Source organism: Lolium rigidum, chromosome 6 (assembly GCF_022539505.1).
Source record: "Lolium rigidum isolate FL_2022 chromosome 6, APGP_CSIRO_Lrig_0.1, whole genome shotgun sequence".
Lineage (NCBI taxonomy): Eukaryota > Viridiplantae > Streptophyta > Magnoliopsida > Poales > Poaceae > Lolium > Lolium rigidum.
Genome location: NC_061513.1, coordinates 291565739 through 291583215, shown reverse-complemented (window position 1 = coordinate 291583215; position 17477 = coordinate 291565739). Strand labels below are relative to the sequence as shown.

General features: G+C 43.3%; 1 long non-coding RNA gene across 1 annotated transcript; it reads left to right on the top strand.

Annotated features, from left to right (window-relative positions):
• Positions 1 to 13425: 13425 nt before the first annotated feature.
• On the top strand, positions 13426 to 15737 carry LOC124665873. Its single transcript, XR_006990718.1, has 2 exons — positions 13426 to 14199; positions 14683 to 15737. It is a non-coding gene; the product is annotated as an uncharacterized LOC124665873 (long non-coding RNA).
• The last annotated feature ends 1740 nt before the right edge of the window (positions 15738 to 17477 follow it).

The window sequence follows — 17477 nt, the reverse complement described above, 5'->3', positions numbered from 1 at the left end:
AAGACGACAACCTTTCCCAGCCGCGCGCCCCAAAGCCCTTTTTTGTCCGGTGCGCCCCGATACGGTGTCCGGCGTCCCGAGCCCGTCCCCGTCCCACAGGGGACGCACCGGGCACGCCGGACACAACGAAATGAGAGGCGAGGAGGCGCGGGGCCGACCCGTCAGCGGCTCGGACGCTCAACCGCCACATACGTAGCGACGGTGCGGTTGACAGGAAGCGGAACCGTCGCATTGGCAACCGCGTCGACGACGCGCCAACCCCGCCGGAATGGAGCGCCGACTCCTCGGAAGAGCAACCGCTGCTCTCTTCGACTTCTGCGCCGCCGTTCATCCGCGCTCAATAAGACCCGTACGTACGCCGTCATTCATCCAAGCCTCCATCCGACACCTCCAGCGACGATGAGCTACATCTCCCGGCTCCCGTCCGACACCTCCGGCGAGGAAAGCCCGCTGGCTGGCGCCATTGGTGGGACAAAGCCAGGACGCCGAGCAGCGGCGACGATTCCCCGCCGCCAGTTGACAGCGAGGAGGAATGGCTGGGCTGGGAGGAGGAGGAAGAAGAGAGCGAGGCCGCGGCGGCGGCGGTGGCCCGTGCGAAGGCGAAGGCGAAGGCGGCCAAGGCGAAGGCTTCCAAGGCGAAGGCCGCCAAGGCCAAGGCCGCCAAGGCCAAGGCCAAGGCCAAGGCGCAGCCGACGAGCACCGGCGACGACGACGCGTCGAGCGCCGACACCGCCTCTTCGGAAGAGGTGATGAGCAGGAAGCGCCACCGCGATGACGACGACGAGGCGGGGCCATCAGCGAAGAAGAAGTAGATAGTTTATATGTATTTAATTATATTTTTTTCGAAGTTTTATATATAATTTGTTTATGTTCAACCGATTTGAATATTATTAAATAGTTTCTTTCTAGCCAAAAAAAATACTTTTAATGTTTGGGGGCGGCGTTTGGGGGACGCGGCTGGGGAGCGACGTCCCCCAAACGCGGCACGAACAAAACACGTCCCCCAAACGCTCGATCCGGCGCGATTTGGGAGACGGTTTGGGGGACGCGACTGGAGATGCTCTTATATTAAGGAGAGGTTGTAGCGAAAATGACTACGTACTACTTTCCAATCTTGCTGCAGATGTACGTGCTCCCCATCCGTAAAATCTCTCGGTACGTAAAATCGATCGTGGTTTCTTGTTGCAGAAAATCTCTCCTCATCAAGAGACACATAAAGTCATTCCTTAAATTTACCAGGCGCCAATCAATCCGTGTTTCCCATATTTTGGGAATTTGATTGACGGAGAATACCAAGGAAGGACGTCGATCGTCCATAGTAGCTTTAACTGCCCCCGGTTTTTTCGGGACAAGGTGAAAAGGGATGCAGGGGTAATTTCGTGGCGACAAAAAACAATTCACCCGCGCCTAATCGAAATAAAAATATGCGCCTTCGTTCCCGTTCAAGGCAAATTAACATAAAATGTTAACACAAAAACAATAACCGTTAACTGGAATGTTTATGTTTATTAATACAAAACAAAATTCATAAATGTAACAAATCATCTGGCTCAAATCCAAACACATCGAATTTCAGATCCATCAATATAGGCACAACTAAGATTCTGCACGGAGACACCAGCGACGATGTGTATCCTCTTTCATAATCATTAACACATGCATGTCCAAATCGACCGCAGAGAAATTTAAAAACAAGTAAAATAAAAATAGACTCACCTACTTATTCCGTGGAACACCTCGGCGGCAGAGGAGGTTTGAACAGCGGCCGACGGAGTTGAGCCGGGGCATAGGGGTGAGAGAGAAGACCGTCGGAGTTGCGCGATGATTGGATGCTGACGTAGATGTCGCGGAAAAGCAGTCTTAGCGGTCGTCGCTCTTCGCCGCGTCCGGATACTAATCGTCGAAGACGAAAAAAACTTGGGGGTATGTTCCAAGGATGACTATCTCCGCGGCGGTCGATCTGCGACGTCTCCATCGATCCTCCAACGCCGGCATATTTTATTTGTGTTTTAGTTTAGCGGAAGAGGGAATTAGGGATATAGTAGAGTAATTAACGGTCTTTATTGTTTTGGTTGGCTATTAACGCATTTGGCGCTCTTGTACGTGTTGATTAATCTGCGCCTATGTTAATGCGTATATTTTCGGGCTCCTCAAAAATATCTCCTCATCAAGAGCCACATAAAGTCATTCCTTAATTCACGACGCCAATCAAGAGCCGATCTTTGGAATGTCTATGATTAAGGAGAGGTTGCAGCAAAATTACTATACTTTCCAATCTCTGTTGGTAAAATCATGGTTTCTAGTTGCATGCAATCTCCGTAAAGTCATTTCTTAATTCACGAGGCCAATTAAGAGCCGATTTTTTCACAAGCCCACAGCTTTAGCTGCTCCCGGTTTTCGATATTTTGGTAATTTGACGAGGAGTACCAAGAAAGGACGCCGTCCACAGCTTTAACTGCTCCCGGCTTTCCAGGACGGTGGAGATAGAAGTAGGGGCAATTTCGCGACGACAAAAAAAATCACTCGCGCCTCATCCAAAAAAATATGCGCCCTTGTTCGCGTTCAAGGGGAATTAACATAAAATGTTAACTTAAAAACATTAACCGTTAACCTAAAATGGTTTTAATACAAACCAAATTCATAAATGTAACAAATCATATGGCTCAAATTCAAACACATCGAAATTTAAATCCATCAATAAAGGCACAACTAAGATTCTGCATGGAGACACCAGTGATGTGTATCCTCGTTCATAATCATTAACACATGCATGTCCAAATCGTCGTCGTCTTCCTCCTCCTTCTCCTCCCCCTCCGAAGAGAAAAAAGAGTTGTCGAAGATCATCTCCGTCAACCTCTTCATCTATAGGCAGCAGTCAGTCGCAAAGAAATTGGAAAATAAGCAAAATAAAAAAGACATATCTTAGTTACTCCCTCTGTTCTGATTTAGTCTACATTCTAGGGAAATGAGACAAACTAGTATTGCAATTTATTAGTACTATACTTATATATATGTGAACAACCAATCAAATCTACATCGAAAATAACAACATCCAATAAAGAGAGCAAAATCACATCGTTTTTAGTGTTCTTGTTGACCAAAAGCTAGAATGTAGAGTATTTTAGAACAAATTTTGGGGCTAGAATGTAGACTAATTCAGAATGGAGGGAGTATTCTGTAAAACACCTCGGAAGTGGAGAAGGTGGGAACCATGGCGCATAGGGGTGAGAGAGAAGACCGCCGGGGTTGCGCAATGATCGGATGCCGACGTAGAGGTCGCGGAAAGCGGTCTTAGCGGTCGTCACTCTTCGCCGCATCTGGATACTAATCATCGAAGAAGAAGAAAACTTGGGGGTATGTTCCAAGGACGCCTATCTCCGCGGTGGTCGATCTACGGCGTCTCCATCCTCCAACGAGTGGCATTTTCAACAACCGAGCTCATCTAGGTGCACGCTAGAGGATCAAAAGGGAATTTTTTTTCCTAAATTTTGCTCCACTAAATATTTTGGCACCTCGCATAGTCATGCTCTAAGTTATGCAAACACAAAGAATCTCAAAAGAGGTCAAGTTATTACAAGAGTTGGGGCAGTGACATCAAAATTGGAATGTCACCCCATAAGTCCATAATGTTTCTTACCGGCTGGTCCTATTTGTGAAGATGGTGCCGCTTCGAGGTTGTATATTTGCCTTTCCTCTGGACATCACCATTATACACCCATGTTAGGACTTCATGAAATAGGGAAACGGTTCTGACCCTCCCTCACGTTATCTCAGGCGAAAAAGTGTTATGTGGACCTCACAATGTCTGCCCCTAGTTTTCCAACAAAAGTGGTGATTCCATGTGGCCTTTGCCATTTGATTGTGTTATGATAGGTCATACCAACATGGCGAGCCTACAATGATGCCATTTTTTTACCAAGGGACTATGGTGCGAAACCCCCCACAACATTTTATTAGAACTCTGCCCCTTTACAAAAGTTCAAAGATATACACAAACAATAAAAGAAAGGAAGATTATTTCAGTCCAGGATTAGAAAATTCCAGTGTGCTTGTTCTTGACCCAATGCACATGCAATGTGGCCTCATGAGTAAAAGTTCCGCGAGACTTGGGCCAGTGACCTTGAAAATGGGGAATTAACATTATAAGTCTAAAATCTTCGGCGAGAGAATAATATTTGTGAAGGCGGTGCCACTCTATAGTTGTCGATCGGTTATTCATCCTCATGCATACTGTCATTATATACCAACATTGGGACTCCTTGCAAGAGGGGAGTATTACTGACATTCCCTACTCTTTGAGACGAAACCCCCATTAGTGGGCCTCGTGTCATCTACCCCATTATTTTCTGTCAAAAGTGGTTATATTTCATGCGGTTTTTCTCTTTGTTTTAGTTGGGAAATGTCATAGGAACATGAACCATATAAAATTATGTCAATTTATATATACAAATAATAAAATAAAGGAAGATTATTTCAATCCAAGATTTGAACATTTCTGAGTCCTTGTCCTTGACCCAATGCACATGCAATGTGGCCACAAGAGTGGCCGCGAGACTTGGGCCACTGACCGAGAAAATGGGGGCTTGACATTATATGTCTAAAATCTTCGGCGAGAGAATCATATTTTTGAAGCAGGTGCCACTCTATAGTTTTCGATCGGTTATTCATCTTCATGCATACCGTCATAATATACCAACATTAGGACTCCATGCAAGAGGGGAGTGCTACTGACCCTCCCTCACGATTTGAGATGAAACTCCCACTAGTGGGCCTCGTGTCATCTACCCCATTATTTTCCTTCAAAATTGGTTATATTTCATGTGAGTTTTCTCTTTGTTTCAGTTGGGATAAGTCATAGGAACATGAACCACGTAAAAATATGTCAATTCATTACAAGAGTTGGGTCGGTGTCCACGAAGTTGTAGTTTAGCACTATAAGTCGAGGATCTTCATGCAGGGTAGTCTTGTTTGTGAAGCAAGTGCCACTTTTGCGTTGCGTATTTCAAGAAGAACGATGTTTAGTGGGCGCCATCTACCCCCACAATAAGGCCATTTTTTTACCAAGCGTCTGTGGTGCGAAACCCCCACAACATTTTATTAAAACTCCGCCCCTTTACAAAAGTTCAAAGATATACAAACAATAAAAGAAAGATTATTTCAGTCAAGGATTTGAAAAATCCAGTGTGCTTGTCTTTGAGTCAATGCACATGCAATGTGGCCTCATGAATGAAACTTCTGCGAGACTTGGGTTAGTGACCTTCAAAATTTGCGCTTGACATTATATATAAAATCTTTGGCGAGAGAATCATATTTATGAAGCAGGTGCCGCTCTATAGTTGTCAATCGGTTATTCATCTTCATGCATAATGTCATTATATACCAACATTGGGACTCCATGCAAGAGGGGAGTGTTAGTGACCTTCCATACTCTTTGAGAAGAAACCCCCATCAGTGGGCCTTGTTCCCATTAGTGTGCCTTGTGTCATCTACCCCGTTATTTTATGTCAAAAGTAGTTATATTTCATGCGACTTTTCTCTTTGTTTCAGTTGTGATAAGTCATAGGAACATGAACCATGTAAAAATATGTCAATTTATATATGCAAACAATAAAAATAAAGAAATATTATTTCAATCTAAGATTCGAAAATTTCTGAGTCCTTGTCCTTGACCCAATGCACATGCAATGTGGCCTCAAGAGTGATCGTGAGACTTGGGCCACTGACCGTGGAAAATGGGGGCTTGAAATTATATGTCTAAAATCTTCAGCGAGAGAATCATATTTTGAAGCACGTGCCACTCTATAGTTGTCGATATGTTATTCATCTTCATGCATATCGCCATTACATACTAACATCGGGACTCCATGCAAGAGGGGAGTGCTACTGACCCTCTCTCATGCTTTGAGACGAAACCCCCATTAGTGGGCCTTGTGTCATCTACCCCATTATTTTCCGTCAAAATTGGTTATATTTTATACGACTTTTCTCTTTGTTTTAGTTCGGATCAATCATAGGAAATTGAACCACGTAAAAAGATATCAATTTATATATACACAAACAATAAAAGAAAGGAAGATTATTTCAATCTCAAAAACTCTGAGCCTTGTCCTTGACCCAATGCACATGAAATGTGGACTCATGAGTGACCGCGAGACTTGGGCCACTGACCTGGAAAATGGGGGCTTGACATTATGTGTTTAAAATATTCGGCGAGAGAATTATTATTTTTGAAGCAGGTGTCACTCTATAGTTGTCGATCGGTTATTCATCTTCATGCATACCATCATTATATACCAACATGGGGACTCCACACAAGAAGGGAGTGCTACTAACCCTGCCTCACGCTTTGAGACGAAACTCCTACTAGTGGGCCTCGTGTCATCTACCCATTATTTTCCGTCAAAATTTGTTATATTTCATGCGACTTTTCTATTTTTTTTAGTTGGGACAAGTCATAGGAACATGAACCATGTAAAAATATGTCAATGTATATATACAAATAATAAAATAAAGGAAGATTATTTCAATCCAATGTTGAAAATTTCTGAGTCCTTGTCCTTAACCCAATGCACATGCAATGTGGCCTCATGAGTGACCCTGAAACTTGGGCCACTGACTTGGAAAATGGGGGTTTGATATTATAAGTCTAAAATCTTTGGCGGGAGAATCATATTTGTAAAGCAGGTACCACTCTATAGTTGTCGATCGGTTATTCATCTTCATGCATCCCGTAATTATATACAACTATTGGGACTCCATGCAAGAGGGGAGTGCTACGTCATTATATACAACTATTGGGACTCCATGCAAGAGGGGAGTGCTACTGACCCTCCCTAACGCTTTGAGATGAAACCGCCATTAGAGGGCCGTGTGTCATCTATCCCATTATTAGTGGTTATATTTCATGTGTCTTTTCTCTTTGCTTCATTTGGGATAAGTCATAGGAAAATGAACCACGTAAAAAGATGTCAATTTATATATAAAAACAATAAAAAAAAGGAATATTATTTCAATCCAAGATTTGAAAATTTTAGTGTGATGGCCCTTGACCCAATGCACATGAAATGTGGCCTCATGAGTGAAACTTCCGCGAGACTTGGGCCAGCGACCTTGAAAATGTGGGCTTGACATTATACGTCTAAAATCTTAGGCGATATAATCATATTTGTGAAGGTGGTGCCACTCTATAGTTGTCGACCGGTTATTCATATTCATGCAGGCCATCATTATATACCAACATGGGGACTCCATGCAAGACGGAGTTTTACTAGCCCTCCCTCAATGCAACGCTGCCGCCGGATCTCAACGCGATGAGCCTCAACTCGAAGCTTTTTCCACCCTCTCCCGTGGTGACCGTGTCTCCCGGGGCGGCGGAGGTATGCTGAGTTCCGCCCCCAAAATTTAGTCACCGGGGTCGAGGGAGACGAAGTTGAAGAAGACAATCCACCGCAGCGCCCTCTCGCCATCGTCCACTGCCTCTCCATCGCCCGATGACGACAACTCGAACGGTGCCCTAACGTTCTCGATGATGGATCTTCAAGTTTAGAAAATTATATCCTCGAATCCATTGAATTTGTGCGTGGAAATTAATCTCTGATTTTATAGAACTGGCGATTCTTCCTTCATGGATCTCTTAGAGGAGCTTGACATTGCCGATCCTCCACTTGCTCCGGTTGGCGGTAACGGTGTGGGGGATGATGTTGACGGTGAGAGGGATGGGCGACCGGGGGGGGGGACGACGATGAGGTGGTCGAGGTTGATGTGGGTAAAGTAAAGAGAAGAAGGGCCGTCAACTACATCATGATAGAAGATGCAACGTTGTGCCGAGCTTGGTCGGCTGTGGGGATGGATGTGGTGTTCGGCACGGATCAAACCGGGAAGCGGTATTGGTAACACATCAAAGATAAGTTTCATAAAAATCATGCCTTCACAACACAAACCACTCTTGACATCTAACTCCCAGCGGCACTGCCACGCCAAAATCGGCCTAGTCTAGGTGGCAACTCACATCCAAAGTCTATACAACAAGGAGAAGAATAAAAAAGAGAACTAAATGGTTATGGCGAGGGTGACCACATGGACTTCAAAGTTCCCTAGTAGACGCCACTTGGCCATGTCGGGGGTGGTCGATTCCGGCCTAGATGAGGTCGAGAAAGAATAGATCCAATGCGGTCGAGGGCGGTGGCAGTCGAACCATGCGACAACCAGACTTGGAGCACTGCGGGAGGTCTAGCGAGGTAGATGAACAATTGTTGGACGCTACTACTCACTCGGTACCCCCAAAGAAGGACGAGACGACCGACATGGAGAAAAATAGTTATTATCTATCATTTCATGTCTCGTCTTGTCGCCGCACATTATAGGGGTCCTTTTATATATGCATGGAATCAACTACTACATTTTATTTCACTAGTACAAATGCCCGTGCGTTGTCACGGGTGCGGTGCATAAATGTAATACAACCTTGTAACGATATGTCATATTTATTGCAAGTTGCATAAAGAATGGAGTCACTGTCCCTGTTGTTCCTTTGATATTTATGTAAACAGATTATTGTCTAAAATCAAATTTAGTCACCTGCAATTTTAATTTCCTTAATTTCCGATGTTGTGAATACAATTGATCTTGAGTCCTGAAACAAGCTACAAATTAGTTTTCAAGATGTAAAAAGAGTGCATATACATGGCTTGTCTGCACCTGGATTCCGCTGTTGTTGCATGTTTTCAAGATGAAGAAGAGTGCATTTACCGCTGCTGTGAATACATGGCTTGTCACCTACAAGATTTATATGAGAAATGAAATTAGTTTTTCAAGATGTAGAAGATACACTAAAATATATGGCTTGTCTTTTGAATTTAACTTGCCTTTTAGTAAAACACATGTCTTTTAACTTCAATCTCTTTTTACTGAGTTGTGTTTTGTTGTCGGAGTCACTTAAATAGGTCTCATAGCCCAACAAACTTGCATTTGAACAATAACCAAAATCTATCTATTAGGTTGGCATTTGGTGGATCGACGTATGGTGAAATGACCAATGATTACAATAGAAGGCCGGCATTAGAATCCACAATCACACAACCAATTTGTCATCTTTCAAGTCTCAGTTTCTCATGTCGTCGTCATTTAGTTTTAAGTCGAGAAAACTCAATTTTCAACAATGCATCATATGACCCTAGCAAGTAGTAATAAGAATTTTTTTCAAATAAAAAAATGTCATGATACCGAATGAGATGTATCCATCTAGGGGTGTTAGACAAAATAATTCTTGTCTAGAATTTCATGATATTCTTTTATGATATACAGTTTTTATAAAAATTTATCAAGAAGTAATCTTAGTAATTTTTTATTTCAAATCTTATTTCTTTTTTAGCTACCGAGCCACTTTAATTGTGCTTAATGCCTTACCATGTGAGAAGCACAATTCCTAAATCTTCACATAAAATTTGTTACCATATAATATTATCCAATGATGATTACAATGTTTTGATGATGCAAAATTTACTCTTCCAATAAAAACTACAGTAATAACTTTTATACATCATCTATTGTAAATTAATTGACACAACTTTGTTAATTTAAAAGGGAGGGAGTTATATATATTGTAGCTGTAAATAAATCTCACTTAGTGTTAATAAAAGGAAAATGATGTATTTCCTCCGGAGGTTGCGTCGTGCGCGGCCTCCGGGTTCGTGGCCGTTGGATGCATCCAGATTCCTCCATCCCTAAGACGTTCTTACCTTGGGCCCCACCAACTCCATTGCGTACCTTATCTGCTCGCATCTCGTTTTCTCCATCCCTCCCCAGTCCCCACACACTCTGTACCGTGATCGCCCCCAAATCAACTGCCCCGCCGCTGGTTCTCAGGACGCTGGGAGCGGGAGGAGGAGCTGCGGCGCGGCCCATCTGGTGAGGGCACAGCCTGGGCTGCTCGCTGGAGGAGTCGGGGCTGGTATTTTTTGGGGGCTGCAAGCGCGGCGACGGGTTTCAGAGGCTGCAGCGGCGGTTTCAAGGTAGCACGAAGATGGAGGTTGCGGTGCAGCGCTGGGCGCCCGCCGTCGTAGGATATGGAGGCCACGGAGGAGCCCGACACCCTAGTCGTCCTAGCGCTCGCCCTCGCCGAAGATGGAGGCCACAGAGGAGCCCGATGCCCTAGTACGCTGGGCCCGGCGCACCGGCGCCGCCCTAGACCGCTTCGAGCTCGACAACAACGACGGAGGGAATGTGGTGCTTCCATCCTGGGGCTCCTCGACATTGGTACCTGCGGCGGAGGGATTATGGTGTTGCCGCCCTAGGCCTCCTCGACCTTCATACCCGCGGCGGAGGGATTATGGTGCTACCTCCAATAGGTTCTCCAACAAACAGGATCGCCGAGGCAGGTTCGGAGTGTTGATCTCTGGTGCATACTTGGGCTGCCTCCTCATGGAGGTATGTTTGAGGCGGATTGTTAGGATCACCTCATTCTTATCCCATTAAAAGCTTCTTGCTGCATTAGCTTGGCATGTAGTTTCGACATGGTATTGAACAGGCTTATTCTAGTGTTATGTGGTCTTTTCTCAGTAGGTAGATATGAACAATGGAATCAAGAAAAAACAATGTGGAATGCATATCCTTATTTGGTATTACCGGAGTGCAATTTTAGGTTTAATTGTGCGCATAGGGATTGTGGACATATGAGCCTGTGGGGTGCCATGATTCATGCTTCAAGTATTTGCTTTCAACAGATTTTGATATTCGAATTCTGGAAAGTAAATTCTAATATTGGAAATGGGGGTTCTGACTGCTAAATTTAGTCACAGACACGTCACTCGGTTTAGATGGAATGATTTTGTAGACTGAATCATTGCGCCATACCCACAGGTTATTCCTTCGGTTGGTTTCAAGATTATTATGCTCTATGTGAAAACTATCATAGTATCAAATTTTACCTTTAACCTATAAGTCTATTATCTTGATGGGCATGCAATAGAGCTCAGACGGGCCAGTCGCTAGTACTCCTCAGTTGGAGGACACCCACATTAATGGCAAGAAAAAACTAATATTAAGTCAAATGATGCTCTAAATAAAAGGATCCAATTTTAATCATACAGGAAATTCATAAACGTGTAACTAAATCCCATAAAAAATTAACGAGCATATGTCCATACCATTGCCTTCACTTTTTACGTTTGACCTCCAACACACAAATCATTGCTAGCCGCCTCTACCCGAGCAAAGCTCTTAGTTGCACAAGCAAGAACTCTGTTACATACCACAAACACTCGTAGCTTCAGGAATATATCATGTTTACTGTGACCAATTAGATTTTTTAGAGAAAAAATCTATGTATTTTTTATAGCACAAACTTTGGATTGATACTAACCAAAATGTCTAAACAGGGAACTGATCATATGGGAAATTCAAGATTGATTCCATTGTTACGCTATAAACTATTAGTAAACTATTAGAAACCTCAAGTCTCCTATTAAAACATTATAACCTGACATACCAGGTATCCTATAATGATTTCTTTAAACCATGATTACTGCAGATTCTGACATGATGGTGAAGTTCTTCCAACAAGTGGGGAGACAGAGACAACCAATTTAAAAAGTGCATACAACTTAGAGGTGTGATTATGTACCTCCACTCTCCCTGGTGATTCCAACGCAGGTTGTAAACTCTCCTTGATGATCCGCATGATTATAGCAATACATACAAATGAGAAATACTATCAGGCAAGGTATGAAACATCAAGTATCCTCACAAATGAACTTTTCAAATTACTGCAGATTTTCAAATAATAGGGAGACAACTTAATTCCGGGAGATCTCTCGCATAACAACGGTTGAGGGTACCCATTATATGCACGCACCAGAAATCACCCAGCCATGTTTCAGGCAAGTACCGATATGGCTGATCAGGAAATGATGAAGTTTCCTTTGTTATGTAATGGTGCGAGATCAGGCCATGATGGAGTTTCCTTTGTTTCTGTAATGCGGTTTCTTTTGCTATTGCCCTCAAATTGTGTGTAGTTTTCTTCAAATGATGGTGCGGTAGAGATGCAGAAATAATGGTGCGTTAATGGAGTTTCCTTTTCCTGTTGTCTTGGAATGATGCAGAAGTAATGGAGTTTCCTTTCCTGTTGTCCTGGATTGATGGTGCGGTGATGAATTGTTTGAGGCAAGGTGGGAGGGTACATTCGTCATATTGAAAATATGTAGGATGACCAAAAGGACGACGAAAGTAGGGGGAGAAGGGGGAACACGTTCCTTCTTTTTAAGTAGTAGAGATGTGTCGACTCATTGTTTTGTATTATTATTTTATGTGACGGTACATCGAAAGGCGGAGAAGCCGAAGATAGATAAGACTAAGAAAATTTGCCCATGATACGGCTCATGGTATGATAGCGCAAGACCTCCACCGCCGTAGATGCAAGCTTGTTTTGGAACTAAAATCAGATTATCGGGAAGTAAAAAAGGAAAAGTAGTTTGGCGGAGATATTTGATTTCTATATAATTTCGATGTGTGATTTGGATATGATGGTAGGGCAAGTGAAATCAATTTCATCTCAGAATTGTCTTTATTTGAAATTGCTTAATGAATATAATATTACTATTATTATTACTTAGTATGTGCTAATGATTGCTTGTCGTTGATGGCGGCGATGCAAGTTGAGAAAATACAGGCGCCAACATAAAGGATGGAGCATAACTGCCCCTAGAAAATTGAGGCATCCACCCGAAATTACAGTGCCATTGGTATTGAAAGAGGCAAATGGGGCGCTCGGATGGAAAGCAACGAGCATGATGCTGAGTGGGCGAATTTGATTGGGGGAGGAATCGGGGATGACTGTTTATTGACCCACTCTTTATTTTTCCTCTTAAGATAATGCGAGACATTAATTAACTTGCCTCGCGAGGTCTCGTATTTATTTTGGCCCCAAAATAAAGAGCTCCGTGATTTATGGGGAGGAATCGAGGAGGCTGCCATTATTTTCTACCTTAAAGGATGCCTGGCATTACTTAACCTACCTTAAAGTATGCGTCCCAAAATTTGGTAACCACATTTCCCCTCCTCCCACCACTCACCATCGACCCACCAGAGAAGCGGCGGCGCGGCTGGCGTGCTCGCCGGCGCCGGCATGCATCGGCCTCTCCGTGCGCGCGGCTCCGTCGAGCTCGCCCGACCGCGTCGTGTCCGTGGCCGGGGTCTGCACTGCGGTGCTCCACGACGGCGGCGGGTTGCCGGCCAACATGACGCGGCGGCGGTGGGCCGTCGTCCGCCATCTCACCCGTTCGCGAGCCGAAGCAGGGGCGACCAGCAGCGGAGAGGGCTCCGTCCTGGGCGTCTCCTCCGGCGTGCTCGCCGGGAACGGCGACCCCCGACGCGCGCAGCTGCAGGTACTCCCCTCCTCGTTCTCCTTGCTCTGTTTCCGGCGCCGCCCCTCCCGCGATTGGTTCCACCCCGCTCCTCTCTGCTAGGGTTTCCCGGCGCACAGGGACTCGGATCTTGGCGACAATGGATCGAGTTCGCTCACGAACAGGCCTGCCCCTTTAATTTCTCTCTGTTTACACGCGCTGCAAATGTTCAGTTACAGTGTACGCGGTGGAGGATCTGCCCATGAGTGTCCACACAGTATTTGCTACTAGTTACTTTTTGATTGAATAGAGTTGTTCCTATCGCTCCAATACTACTAGTCCCTGACGAAGGACAAATTTATTTGTATACATGTGCAATGCAAACTGAGATCCGTGTTATGCCTGTCTCTATGTATTTATCAAGACTGGCAATCCCAGTCTTGGAAAGGAATACAAATTTCCATTATTATTTGGCATATATCAGACTCTGATCTGTCCATAAAATGCATTAGAAAATTTTAAACTGAGTGTTTGTTTGTTGCTGATTCATTCTAGCTTGGTTGGTATTATTTCGCCTGTCCTACAGATTACTTGTACTGCACTGCGCTATAATTCTTGACATTAATATCTTCCTGAGCTTGTGTTTTTTTGTATGCTCATTAGGCGAGTTGTTCTTGTCATGCATGTTCGAGGCCGTGATTCACTTCGTCGGGCTGAACCCACTGCTCTACTACGACGACACCCTCATCGGCACCATCACTCTTCTACAAGCAAGGATTAAGAGTCGCTTGAATTTCCCTCATGTGTACTGATGTTCCCTCCTAGTATACAGCACCTTTTTGCTGTTTGGAGATTTTGCCAGGTGAGAATATTGAGCGTATTTGTGCTGGTGTACGATTTTCTTGGGGAATCGAAAGATCATGGTCATCTTTTTACCTTGCTTGCTGTACATGTTCTTCTGACGATCTTCTCCTTTTGAGATAATTGCTTTTCTTTTGAATTATGTGTTGTTTTCTTCAACCAGATTCGTTAGGTTTTCTTGCCGCTTTTAATTTTATCTTGTAAAAATTGAGCTTATAGGTAATATGGGCTTATGATGATTGTTGGCTAATTAGTAAAAGCTTCCTTTGACTTCATAAAAAGCTCTTTTCTGTTAATCTTGTCTTTGATTTGATTTAGCTGAACTAGTACATTTGTTTCTTAAGGAATAATCTTAACTGTCCCTGGTTTTCTTATCATGGATTATTTACTTTACCATGATAAGCATTTAATCTCTAATTATGTAGGATCAGAATGCATTGAGATTTTTGTCTAACTGGACCTCTGTTTGGCAATGTTTGTGCAGGGTGAAAGTTTGGATACTGTTGGTGAAGGGCTTGAAGTTCTGAAAAACACGGTAGCTGCTGATATAAATTCGGTTGCTTTTTTCTAGTTGAACGATGGTAGGAATCACATGAATTTTACTCTTTTGGTGCTTCCCTGCTCCGTTTGCTATTTTGGTATATTCCAAGATGCATAATCTGAGATGATTTCTGTAGATTTTATTTCATGTGTTTCATTTGATGGTCATTATAATTACCAAACTTGCTAGATGCAGATTAATATTGTGAAGTATATATAGTCCATTAAAATCCTAATATTTTCTCGAACCGAACCAGTTCGAAAATGATTGCTATTCATTGAATCTTTGTGCTTGTGATTTGACATAATTTAATATTGATGCCTTTTTCTTGCTCCACTTTGTTTCTTGATTTAGCTGAACTAGTACATTTGTTGTTTCTTAAGGAATAATCTTAATTATCCCTGGTTTCTGTATCATGGATTATTTAGATTACCATGATAAGTATCTGTACTTATGTAGGATCAGAATGCACTACATTTGTTTTTGGTTCCATATTTAGTTTGGTATATGTACTTGAGCATCTCTGTGAGTATAGGTGCATGCACTGCTGGTATGATCCAATCGTTGCATGGTTCCATTTGATCCAATCGTCGCGCGCTTCCGTGATCATGCTTGAACTGTTGTGTACAATATCGTCGCCTTATTATTTTGCAGTCCTTTCGAAATATCTGTATTTGCTTTGCTTATCATGCTCTGTTTATTTTGTCCGAGGATAACGAGGAGGACTGAGCGACCGTAGTGGCCCCTTCTTCTTCGACTCCATGTGTTTTATGGGGAAGTCTCTAGCTCCTCTCTATGATTTCCTAGTCTTGTGTAGTATTTATAGGCCTCAAATATACGTGAAGTTTTCTTTCTTGGATATAGTGGATTCTGTCAAATGAAGCTTAAATTTATGGCAGATTTTCTTGACCTGTGCATATTTGGATGCCAAATGAGTTGGTCTTGTGCGACTTGCTCACTGTATTTGCTGCTATGTTATCAATGCGGATGTTTGAGAATTTAGAGGATTCCATGCCGAATTTTTTTATGACCTGATGTAGCTGATTCATTAGCTCATTAGCTGAAGGATGTGTTGGAAACCATGTCTTTGTTGTCTACTGTGTTATCATGGCGGGTTTGAGTAAATGACTAGTAGTGTCTTGTATTCAGGTTGCAGGACAAGAGGTAGAGCCCCAAGTATCAATTGCAGATTGTTGCTCTCTCTACAGAGACTTAGTCCGTGCCCGTTTTTTTCAGTTGGCCTGATCTCTAGCTGTTTGTTCTATATCTGGTCTGCACCATTTTAAAAGATGTTGTGTTATTTTTATTTGCGTGTTCCTTTTGTTTGTTGAATTGCTTGGGTGGGTAGTCTTGGCCTGAATGTACTAGAAAATCTGGGGAGGCAATGTCAAAAATTGGAATGAATGAGCCTGTGTTGTTGTCGGTCGTGGCCCTGGTTTTCGTGTGAAATAAAACGATGGAGGAAATTGCATTTGGCCAATGGATGGTAATCCCTCCGTCCCTTGAGATGAATTAGCGGGCACCAGGCTGTCTTATGCAGTCCAAGACAGGCAAGGATGGAATGGACCAAATCGATGGATCAATCCAAGGAATTCGTGTTGGCATCCATCTCAAACTAAGAGCATCTCCACCGGGGAGCCTTAAATCGTAGCCGGCGGTAATTTGGGAGTTCTAATTAGAGAAAATGCTCACACTGGATAGCCGGCACCAAACTTACCTTATCTATTATCTAAGGGAGGCTATCTGGATCGCCGGTACCAAATTTACGCCACTTTCAACCAACCTGGCCCACTTGTCAATGTCTATCTCCACCAAATCAGTAGCGGGTATGGTGGAGTACCGGTGTGAGGGTTTGAAATTTTTGACCCGCACTTGCTGCCGGCAACCCCCAACCGTAGCCGGTATGTGTGTTGCCGGCTACTAGTTGAGGGTCACCGGTGGAGATGCTTGTAAGGGAGATAATTGATTTTTCCGGGAGTGCTATTCTTTTCTTTTCTTTTCAACATGAGAAACTCAGGGAGACTTGTTTCGTGTTGGAGCACCTTGCATACACGACACGTCACCGAATTTTTGATACACCACGCACGACTCCATGTCAAAAATTTCGCCAAAATCGCAAGAGGAAAGAAAAAGGACCTCCCTATTCCCCATGAGTCAGCGCCGCCTACCACCGTAGCTCTGTCTCGGCCGACCCCCGCCGACGCAGCCATCCCACGCGGTCATGCTGATGTCCCTCATGCATCTCTAGTATTTTGATAAAGTACCAATTGTGCTAATTATCTTTAGGTGACTAATCATCTTTTCCCTTAACCTCTCTTTATCATTCGTTGTTTTTCTAAAAATAATCAGCTATTCGTTATCATTCATTCATAAGTATGCTGAGCTAGTTTTCACATGCATGCACGTTTTAGCCCGAAGAGATGATCAGAGATTTCTCATTCTTTTGAGGCCCTTAATTCAATGTGTGAATATATATTCGTATACTACAAAATATAGTTCGTGTACATCATCTAAAAACATCTCATATTTTTTCCTTAATTTCCTATTTGAGGCAAGGTTGATTTTGGTCAAAACAACTTCCAATCAGATCTTCGCATAATTAATTCATCCTTTTCCTCCACTCTTTCCTATTTTCCAGTGAGAGAATAAAATCCCACAACAGTGATCCCGCACGTACGTCCAAATCTTCGGTTCAGATTTGGAAGTTAATATTTTTTACTAAAGGATAAAGGATTTAT